The sequence below is a fragment of the Gossypium arboreum genome, chromosome 6 (assembly GCF_025698485.1).
Source record: "Gossypium arboreum isolate Shixiya-1 chromosome 6, ASM2569848v2, whole genome shotgun sequence".
Taxonomy (NCBI): Eukaryota; Viridiplantae; Streptophyta; class Magnoliopsida; order Malvales; family Malvaceae; genus Gossypium; species Gossypium arboreum.
The window spans coordinates 139,049,498-139,061,922 of record NC_069075.1 but is presented as its reverse complement, the minus strand read 5'-3'; the positions used below and the strand labels follow the sequence as shown (position 1 = coordinate 139,061,922).

Here is a 12,425-nt window from a genome sequence, read left to right as displayed (position 1 = left end):
TCTCTCTAAGCTAACTATTAAAAACATCTACACCTTTCTCTTTTATCTTGGTTATCATGCACCAAATGAAAGCCGCATTCTTCTTCATTAGCTTCTTTAGACAATTCTGTTGGAAAATTTATTTATGAAAACGACTTTGTTGTACAACAAAATTTCAATAATTTTGATAAAACTTGAACCTTTGTTGTGTTAACCATAACAAGATTTCTAGCTTTTAACCGAACGATCTTCTCCACTATCCTTAAACCCTCAATTGCTAAGAGAGTGGCCTTTTATCACAAACCAAACATATAATGAAAATTGTAACTCTCTAGTAAGAAATTTTCACTTTCTCTATGGTAACCAAAATCAAAATTACTATCACGAGTACAAACAAAAAATAGAATTTATTTTATACCTAAATAAATTTCCCTAAATCTTAATAGAGTATCCATGCATGATTGAGGTGTCAATTTGGCTATATTGTAATCCCTATTTATAGAAAAAAAATCACAAGAGTTCTACTAGAACAAGAAGAGAGAGAAAAAAATAGTTTAACAGAAAACCAAAGTTCGAACTCTTATGTGTTGGGATACCTAGTGTGGCACCCACCCCTATTGCTATTGGGCTTCTTGGGCACAAAATGATGAAATAACTACACTAAGGGCACAAAATCTCAACAAATTGAACTACATTTGTCGTCCTACCATTCAATATATGATTTCAAATTTGATTGAATTTTAAAGTCGTATGAATCTTTTGATTCAACTTCCTCGATATAACAACAACAACAAAAAATTGATATGGTAATTAGATCAATTTCCAAGACTCTAACAAAGAACAAAAATCACTTTATCTCCCACATGAAAACCAATTAATTCTCCAATTTTCTTTAATTTCTATGTGATTATCTATATATGCTACCCCTATATAGTGGAACTCCTTTACAATATCATTTTCAACACATACAATATATTATTAAGATTGTAAGAAATTGTGTAATCGGATAGTACCTATTGTAATTCATGTTGCTATTACAATATATTATGTAGCCAATAAGAAATTGTGTAATCGGGTAGTATATTCTAATTTACTTTCCACAATAGATTACAATATATGTAATAAATACTATATTTAGATAATATTTTAATAACAAAAAAAACTTAAAAATTGTTCTTTTATAAAATATATTATATAGATACTAAGAAATTATGCAATTAAATGATATATATTATAAATTTCTTTTACACAACATATCACAATGTATATAAAAAAATACTAACTTTAATGACTTATAATTACTAATATAATGAAACTTTACCTAAACTAATTTAAAAATGGTTAAAAATAATATTAGTCTATGTGCTTATATATAATTTGGGATTAGGGTTTACTCCTGTATTTTCAAGTTAAAAATTAAGTCTTGATTTAAAAATTTTAGTAATTAAAATAGGAAGTATTTTTCATTAAAATTTATTAATTTAAAATTTTGATTAGTTGTCTTCATATGACATAAAATATGATTGATAAAAAAAATATGTTAAATTAACGTATTTTTAGTTAAAATTTATTTATCGTTAATAACAATGATTAATTCATTTATTATGAATTTTTTTAAAAATAAATGATTAATTATAAAGTATATTATATTTTATGAGAAAAATTAAATTTTGATCATATTAATTAAGGATGATATGAGTAATTATCCTAAAAATTATTGAACACTGTGTCTTTTTGGACCGACCTGCTTTATAGTTGACGGATTTCAATTTCTAATTAAGTTGTCATTTACTGCTACAATGAAGTCGGTGCTAAAAGTATATTGCCAATATCATTTTCTTTCCTTCCATCTTTGAATTGTTTCAATTTAATGCCTGCTTATTTGTATTTTGGTTTCTTTTGGTGCTAAGGAAGCTATTTTGTAAATAATATCAACTTGAAGTAATTAAAATTCAAAATAATTTAGACTAATAATGGCCCATTTTAAAAATCTAAACCTTAAATCTGAATACTAAATAATCGATTATATAAATGAATGCATTTTAAATTAGGGTAACTTATACGTAAGATGATTAAACTATTAATGAATTTATATTTTAATCACTCAATTATAAAAATTATAAAATATCACTGAAGTAATTGAAAATTTTAATTCAAATCACTGACATGTTAAATCTTTAATATAATAGTCACGTAATTTCCATGTGGCTTTTAAAAAACATTTTGGGTGTTTTTCTTTTTCCTTTAACGAATTAAACCTAATCCATTTTATCTAAAAATACTAAATATCTAAAAATACTAAATTGAACTCAAGGACAATAGTAGAAAAACTTAAAATATAATAATTTAGGTTAAGTTAATTTATTAAAGATTGAAAAAAAAGAAATTGAAAATGTTTCTTAAAGTTAAGTGAAAATTCCGTAACTACATCAGTCACTCATTAAAAAATTCAAAATGAAAGCTTTCGAATGGTTTTTTTTTTTTTTTTTGTCGGGAAAACACTTTCAAATATTGATTGATTAAATAAAGCACCACTGTATCAGCAACAAAGGAAAACACCAGTTAACAATATAGGAAAATAAGAACCTAACAAAGTTAAAAGAGCATATATAAAATCAACTCTACCAATGTCAGGTCGAGCCCGAAATTAGGCGATAAGCGGAACTCACAGGCCATCTTTGTCCAAGATAAACACCAAGGAAGATGGCGGGTGGTGAATCCAACCCTCCAAACACATCTCCTCTTTAACCTACTTAGCTACCCAGTTCACAATTTTGTAATAATTTAGTGAATATTTTGTAATCTTTTCAAACCGAGTGATTAAAATTTAAACCTAGTAACAATTCAATAACCTTTGATACAATTTACCCTTTAAATTATGGAAATTGTTTGTAAGGTGGTAAAGAAGAGGATAACAAATTACTAAATAGGAATGAGTTGTAGTGGGACACGAATGCTCAACAATGGAAAATTTGTTTCTTACAAGCTAAATAAAAATGACAAAACCAAGACCTCCCAATTAAAGTAAACTCATTTTTGAAAAAGAAGAAACTTTATTTTTCTTTAGCAAAGGGAAGAAGACAACAATGGTGAAAATCTGATTGAAAACGTGTTTTGAAAAACAGTGTAGGAAATGTGCAAAACAAAATTCAACATTTGCATTTAATGAAGCCGCATTCTTTGAAACAACCACTAATGTTAGTAGTCCATTTAAGGGAAGAAAATCATGCAAATATTAAATATGAGTATAAGTTTTCATGCTTATTGAGGTATGGGTATTGTTGTCAATATAGAATATAGAAGAATGTGAGTTCGAATGTACTAAAATATATTATCGTCCTATTTATGGGTCGAAAAGAGGCTATGGTTAATTCTAATCAAATAAATAAACCAATAAATTGCATTTTTATTTTCATATAAAAATATATATGTCTAATGTAAATATTTTTTTAAAAAAATTGAAGCAACATAGGACGAAATTGAAAACAAACTTGTATTTTGGCTCTCCTAAAAATGATAAAAATTTGATTTAATCTTTTAAAAATCATAAAGATATAGGCTATTAAAAATTAAAATTTAATTTCAGCCCACTAAAAAAATTCTGGCTTCGTACCTGCCTATAGTAGAAGTTGGATTGCCTTTTGACCCTTCTACTCAAAAAATGTATAAATCAGTCTTTATACATTAGATCAAAGAGCAAAGAGATCTTTCTGTTAAAAATTTCATCTATTTCTACAGTTAAAAATTGGTTTCTATACATTAGCATAAATATCTGATTATTCTGCCAGTTATGCCAGTTTTTAACAATAGAAAAGGATGAATTTTTAATAAAAAGACCAATTTACTTTTTAATCTAATTTATCTATTTTTAATGAAAAATAAAAAAAATTAACTTTAAATAAAAAACTTCTGTAGTACTTTTACTCTCTTGTAGACGTGTATATGTTGTCCATCTGTTAAAGTTTGATGTTATTATGATTGTAATATCACATCACATGCATTAAATGGCATTAAACACAGGTCTTATTCTTCAATATTTTGAGAAAATTTTATCTTCTTAAAAATCATGCATACATTTTTAGTCTATAATTGATTTTAGATTAAGTTATATCTATTCAAATCTATTTTAATTATTGATTTTGATTTTCTTTGTTTATACATATGTGGAATTTAATAAGTTTACTTGTAACTTGAAAAACACAATTATGCAAATCTCTTTGGATACCTTACCCTACCAACACACTTTCATTACAGAAATTAAGGTGGTTCAATTTTTTTTTTGTCTTAGTTTAATAATAAAATTACTAGGGGTGAGCGTCTGATTGAATCGAGTGAAGAATTTTTGAGTTAATTGAGTTGACGAGTCCTATTTTATCATCCTAATTCTATTTGAAAATTTTTCGAATCGAGTCGAGTGAAATTGAACTGAATCGAGTGAAATTGTTTAAGTTAAATTAAAATTTTAAACATTCCAAATTAAAATCTTGTTATAATTTACTTTTTAAAGCAAAATAAGAAAAGAAAGATACTTTAGTATGATAAACTTGAATCATTAATTAACTTGTTTAGGTCTTAAAATTATTATTTTATAAATTCTTTAAAATTTTAATTTTCTTTATATATTCTTAAAAATATACATTTTAGAATTTTTATAAATATTTTAATTTTTAAAATTATTTTTGAATTTTTAAAATTATTTGAATTTTATTTTTGTAATTTTTGTTGATAGAGTGACCAATTTGCTCATTTTCAAAATTGTCAAGAACCAAAGGGGTATTTACACAAATATGTTATTCAAATTATTTGAATTATTTGAGTTATTCGAATTATAAAATTCAACTCGACTCGAACTCAGAACTAGAATTACTTATTCGAGTTGACTCGAATAACTCGATTCAATTAACTCGAAATTCAATTTTTTCTAATCAAATCGAGTTTTGCTCACTCCTGATTTTGTTATTAGTTTAATAGCATGATGAAAAAATTTTAATGTATATGTGTAAAAATAAATAGACATAAAATAAGGAATAATTAATATAAATTTAAACTTGACATTAGAAGGTTTGGACTAATTTACTTATAAATGCCCATTTCCAAATATATTTACGAAAATGGGCGAATTTCTACATTATTTACCGAAAATGACCGGTTTTGGCAAAACGCGTTCACGTAGGAGCGTTTTAGGGTGAAATTTCAAGCAAATTGTGCCCCTGGATGAGCCTTTTTTCCATATCAACATAAAACGGGTTGACGTGGACGAGTTTTACTCCGTGTTTTTGTCCCAACGGCTAATTTTTTTTACCATTGGGGGTCCAACAATTAAAAAAAGTATAAAACCCCCTCATATTATTTCACACAAAATTTCTTCAAAATTCATCAAAAAACTCTCAAATTTCTCCCTAACTTTCTCAAAGCTCTCAAATTTCTCCTTAAATTTCTCAAAGCTCTTTTTAATTAATTATTTTCTTTAATTTTATTTCTAAATTAGTATTATTTTTTATAATTTCAAAAATATTTGATCGTGCTAGCAATGGCCGAGGAATTAATTTGTCTCGATCATAAACATATCTCCGTCGAACAAATGAAAATGGTAAGGGTTAATTTTAATTTTTGAATATTATTTAATTTTTTTATTTATGTAATTTTAATTAATTTGTATTTTAGAATTTTTTATAACAATCTATAGATTGGGTGTTACAATGTTATATTCGTAATATGTCTGGTCCTTCATCACCGTTGGTAGAAAATTATTTGAGGGAAGCGGGTTTTTGGCACGTGACCATTATAGGCCAGGGGTGGAAGTTAGACCCGAAACTCATCAGCACGTTAATAGAAAGGTGGAGACCCGAGACGCACACATTCCATTTTCCATGCGAAGAGTGTACTATCACTTTGGAGGGCGTGCAGTTACAATTAAGATTACTGGTGGATGGGTCCGCACTCATCGGATCCGTTCAATTTGCTAATTTGGGAGCTGTATGCTACGACTTTTAGGGTGCGATTCTGGATAATATTTACGAAGGTTGAATCGAAATGGGCTGGTTACAAGACACATTCCCGGAGCTGGAGAATGATTCGACTAAAGTAGAAAGAGTACGATATGCTCGGACATACATCCTTGAGATGATTGAAGCTTATTTGATGCCGGACTTGGCACGAAACCTCGTACATCTAAGTGGTTGCTTAAACTCGTTGATTTTAGAGCAGCTGGCGAATTTAGTTGAGGGTCTGCCGTGTTGGCAACATTGTACCGAGAGATGTGCAGGGCGACGCTACCAAATAAAGCCAAAATCGGAGGTTTCCTATCATTATTAAATTATGGGCTCGGTTTTACTTTCCATTTTTACGTCATCGAGTGAACCACCCATGTTTATTCCCACTCACAATGAGGAAAATTTTTTATTTGATTTGATAATTATTACATAGATTTAAAATAAAATTGTATGCTAAAAATTTATTTAATTAGGTGGAACCATCCGGTGAGTCATATTGGAATACCTGTCACTCTTAAAGATATACGGCTTCTATTAGACCAACGATCGGAAACGCAAATAAGTATTAAATAATATATATACATAAAATAGTTGTTTCATATTTAATATTTACTATTATGCATATAACTAATATTTTTATCACGTTCATATAGTTTCAATGAACACCATACGAGGATCCGGTAATTCGGGTAGTAATTCCGAATGAATTCTTTCAAAATCCAAACATTTGGCATGTTAAGGTCCCATTGGTCAACTATGCTACTGCTGAGATGCACCAGATAGGTAGAGTGTTGCGTAATTTAGATTCCAACAACCGATTCCCGAGGCACATGAGGCGCTTGATGATGAGCACAAAATTGACTTACGACAAACAAATACGAATTGGTTGGCATTCTTCTTGGAATATATCGAAATTTAAGAAAATCAGTATGATAATACACCTACTCGTAAACCGATCATTATTCTAGAGTTAGCGTGTGTGCCGGATTACATGCCATGGTTTAGAATCCATGGCAAGCCATATTTATTGTCGGAAGAATAGAGGCGTTGACAAATCCGTGTGGAAAGGGAATGACAGGGCCCTTTAAATCCAAAGAGAATGGATGACAGCACAGGCCCATCAACAATGCCCACACAATCACCGGGCCCAACACCTCAATCGACTACACCCACTCCACAACCCCTTTAGATTATGTCAGGTGCGTATCTTAGACCGTATATGTATCATAACCCTTATATGATTCCTTTTCCTAGTCCTATGCTAGATTGGAATGCATGGTCCAGTGCATCTCATTTCCTGATGACTCCGACTCAACCCCCGATATATAGGCCATCATCGTTGGAGGGATCACATGAGGCACCATTTGGGAGCTCATCTCATTACTAATCCCTATCGCCTTAATGAATTCAAGCACCTCCACCGTGAGTGATGTAAACACCTCCACATTCTTTATTCTATCAAGGTGGGTCATCCTTCTAACACCCACAATCGGAGCAACCACAACCCCCGTCAGAAAGTGAACCAAGGAGGAATCCAACGCGTAATTGTCGATCACCTCGATGTGGCACTGATTCCGACCGGCACATACATTGATTTTTTTAATATATTTGTACAAACTATTTTTATATTGTTTCATTTAATAAAATAAAAGTTGTTTTTAATATTTTAATAGTAAATTATTTTTATATTTTTAATAAAATAGAAGTTCTTTTGTTATGGCAATAGAAATAATGCAACTTTAGTTTAATTACAACAATTATCAACTAATTCAATTTGGGCATGATCAAATTATATGACCTAGGTTCCTACACCATCGGCACAACTTCTGTTGGTTCGTTCTTTCTCCAATATCCATATTATTACGTATTCTACTCGAGTAAGGTCGACCTTTTGGTTTGCGATGCAATTCTCTATCCAGTAACAACTTAAACGGAGTAAGCGATACAGATGACCATTTACATTCATCTGGAACTACTGAAAATATATGTCTCTACACATTGTACATGTATTTTATTTTGTACATTTTGTCGACATATATCATGAGATCCAAACGGAGATTCTGAGAAGCTGCAATTGCATGAACGCATGGATAACAAAGTGCGTCAAACGTCCCACAGCCGCAAGTTTTATTTCTCAGGTGTACACGATATTGCTCGTCAGTAATACATTGGTTCGATCTGTCAAACTCTGTCACACAAAACCATAGGTTGTTGCGATCGTGACATACTTTCTGCATTATGTTGGCCCGCGCCTTTGCCTTGTTAATTTATTGTAATTCCTTCCGGAACCATACATGACCTCCCTCCATTTGGCCTTTATAACTCACTGTTCATTTTGGAAATAGTGCCGCCAACCGAAAATATCTCTCGTACAACTGAGGTTATCAACAAATGATGCTTTCCTTTTAGAACAGAATTTATATATTCAACCAGGTTTGTGGTCATATGACCATATCGTATACCACAGTCATATGCTTGTGTCCACTATTTGAAAGGTATGTTACAGTGGCAATCTGTGCCTTGATCGTTAACTGAACGCAAAATCCCCAACATCTCATGAAAATGGTCCATATTGATCTCGTACCCTGCCAATATAAGTTGATAGCGAAAATTACATACCACTATTCCTTTCAGAATAAATTAAATATTACAAATAAAATTATATAAATAGAGATTAAATACCCATGTTGGTCGCTTGTCGTTGTTCAGTGGTAGACCGATATTGCTCGTAGTAGTTGGACGCAACGTGCCTTAGACAATACCGATAGTGTGTGCGATCCCATAGGCTTCTCTGTCGCTCAATTGCGACTAATATTCTAGTACCCTGATCTGATATAATACAGACATCAAGTTGGGGTCATACATACCTCCTTAACTTAGAAAGAAAGAAATCTCAGTTATTACCTGACTCCCCCAATGTTATTGCAAATGTAATTCGAAGGATTTTCCCACCGCCATCCCGTGTCACAGCTAGCAATAGCCGATGGGTATATCTACCATACATAAAGTTACTGTCAATTTGTACTAATGGCTTGCAGTACACAAATGCGTCCCGGCATTACTTAAAGCTCCAGAACAAATGCTTGAACACTTGGCATACACGGAGCAATCGGTCGTTGTAGTACGTAGGGACCGTTTCAAGATCTGTTATGCAACCTAGGACATACCTCTCTAACACCTGGGACGTACCTCTTCAGCACCTGACACCATTGCCACACCTCATTATAGCATCTCACCCATTATGCATCTTTTTCAACGCCTTCTATTAGCTATCCAAGTCTTGCGGTAATATGTTTTGTACCTCAATTGGCTACGAATATTGGCAATTAAGATTGACACAGAAGTCCTAGGATTCGCCTTCAACATTGGTAGTATTAAGCTAGCTATCATACCTAAATCCATCTTGGGATGATCTTGTGAAACACCTGTCAACGAAGTACGTTAAATAATGCAACATTAAGTAATAACATTATTATTCAAAAACTCTAAACACTCAGTGATATTGTACCGGAAACACAAATATGTAGACCTTTGTACTTTTTTATCTCCCACAAGCCTGTCTTTTTCCTAAAAGAAGCCATGATTTTCCATGAACATGTACCATCTTGCACTGCACACTTGGCCTCAAACTTTTCAGATTTGGATTTAGCCACGTTGTAGTTAACCCCGTGATTGATGCTATGTTGTTTCATTGAACCAAGAAAACTATCCTTACTGAAAAACTCCTTACCAATTTTTAATTTACCCGAATCTAATGACGAACCTATACGGTCACGCTTTCTGTGTGGTAGATCTAGAAACTCCAACGCATCATCTGCCGATATATCAATATTATACATATGGGCTGGAGGCGAGTACGCTCTGAATCGCGGATCTTCTTCTTCTTCATCTAAACCCCTTTCAACGTCTTTAGGTTCGAATGGAACAAGTTCTGGTTCAGAAAATAATGTAACTTTTGTACTACCGTGGTCGGGCTCTCGAGGTGGATCCACTTCAGACTCATTATTCAACCCACCATCATCTGCAACGTACGAGGTCCCCTCACCGGTGGACGTTGTAGGGAGTACATCATTTCTTCTTGTAGACGTTTCGTAACGTCCCCAATCAGATGTGGATTGCCAACCACTAGAAGTTGATGTCATTCTCTAATACGTATTTTCAGCATCGAACATCGACCAACAGATGTATATGTCTCATCCACTAACCTAGTGTCATACAAGAGTTGTTGTAACGGCCTAATTTTCAGTGGTGTCGGAAATGGTGATTTGAGATCACTAAATTCGACAAATAAGATTGAACAAGATAGTAATTTAATATTTATGAGTCAAGTAAGAATTTAGAAGAATTTGTGAAATGGTGAAATTAGTGAATTAAAAGAATTTATTAGGTCAAACGGGTCAAAAATGAGGTATCGAGACCTCAAAGTTGAAAATCAAGCTATAAATATTTTTATAAATATTTATGGAGTGTCATTGAGTTAGTATTAAAGTTCCGTTAGAAAATTTTAACGTTTGGATGGCTAATTAATTAAAAGGACTAAATTGAAAATAGCGCAAAATTTGTTAAATTGTGAGTAAATAGCTTAAGTATTTAAAAGATGGATTTAAAGAGCAATTAGACCCAAAGGTTAATGGCTGGATGGTTTGGGTATGAAATAAGCAAGAAAACAATGTGAACAAGGGGCAAAATTGGAAATAGCATAAAAGTTAATAGTTAAATAATGATGTAATTGAAAAATCTAGACATTTCTTCATATTTTCTCAGCTAAAACGCCATAGAAGGTCTGGAGAAAGCTGGTTTTCATATTTTACATCATGTGAGTTTAATTCTTACTTTTCTTGATAATTTTATGTTTTTATGACTTTTACAATTAGGTCCACTTGTAGAATTCATTAGTTTTTGATTTTATGGGTGAAATTGGAAGTTACCCTGGATGGATAAGGGAATTTTATGATGAATTATTATGAAATTTAAGTTCTAATTTTATATTAAGGTGGTTTTATTAAGTGATTTTGATAGGAAATGATATTTAGGACCTAATTGTGAAAAAGTTGTGAATTGAAGGTTTCTGTTGAAATTAAGAATATAAAAGGTTTTGAAATAGTTTATAATGATAAAATAAAGTGTTAATTGAGAAAAATTAGTTCAATTGATGGGTGAATTGAGAAGGGACTAAATTGTGAAAGTTGTAAATTTTGGGGTAAAAGTGCAATTTCGAAATTTGAACAGCATAAATTGTGAAGTGAAATAGAATTGAAATGGATGCTAATGAAGGAATGATTTTATAATTATAGATCAAGAAAACGAACTGAATCGTGGAAAGGAGAAAATTCAAGAATAGTCCCTGAATTTCTACGACTTTTACAAATTAGTCCAGGTAAGTTCATATGGCAAAGTTCAATGTTTTGTTATGAAAATCTTATGATTTTTAAAGTATTTTATTGTTGATGAATACTATCAATTTGCATTAACTAATAAATAATGTGTAACTAAAAGTACAAATTAGTAGGAACAATGGATTTGAGTGCTTCTATTCTGTGACCCTGATGAATTGACGAAAAATATGTGATAAGTGCGCCCGTTTAAGACCATAGCTGGGTTATGGCATCGGTGCAATGTGATAATGTGACTCAGATAAGACCATAGTGGGCTATGGCATCGGTATAATGTGATAATGTGATTCCGTATAAGACCATGTCCGGATATGGCTTCGGTATGATATGTGAACCGTGTAAGACCATGGCAAGGCTATGGCTTCGTGTGTGATGCGATCAATGTGAAAGTCCATAGTTTACTATGGCAATGTGATAATGAAGCACTCAATTCCTTATTGTTCCCTAATTTGACAATGAAGTAAATGAGAAATGGGCCTAAGGGAGTTAAATTGTGAGTTGCCATATGGAAATTATTCCAATGAGTTATTAATGAAATTGTGATTTGGAGGATGAAATAGTTAAACTAATAGATATATGATTGTGTACGATATTTGATATGATTTGTGTTTATATGCCTATGAGCTTACTAAGCTTCAATAAGCTTACTTGTGTGTGTTTAATATTTTTATGTAGATTGACTTGAAGTGAAGTGGGTAGATCGGATCAACACAACAGGGCACACTATTCAGATCAATTCCGGTAGTTGTTTAAAGATTTATATGGCATGTATAGAGTTTGAATGAATTGAAGTAAAGATGTTATAAACTAGTTAACAATATTTGTACTAAAACAGTTTTCGTAAGTAGCAGTAGTTTGACTTTGAAAAATCACTAAAATAGTAGAAATGGAATTAAATAATGAATAAATTATGGAATCGAATCTTGATGAGTTTATTTTCATATGGAAGAAGCAAAACAGGTATATGAGCTATATTTTATGAGATGTTTAAATTTTTGTGAAACAGGGCCAGAGCGATTTCTGGATCCCTGTTCTGACTTTGGAAATTCACCATAAATTT

The 12,425-nt window shown here is 31.5% G+C and overlaps 1 long non-coding RNA gene across 1 annotated transcript; it reads left to right on the top strand.

The window, feature by feature from the left end:
• Nucleotides 1–11,207: 11,207 nt before the first annotated feature.
• LOC128294042 (uncharacterized) lies at nt 11,208–12,175 on the top strand. Its single transcript, XR_008284216.1, has 2 exons — nt 11,208–11,349; nt 12,041–12,175. It is a non-coding gene; the product is annotated as an uncharacterized LOC128294042 (long non-coding RNA).
• The last annotated feature ends 250 nt before the right edge of the window (nt 12,176–12,425 follow it).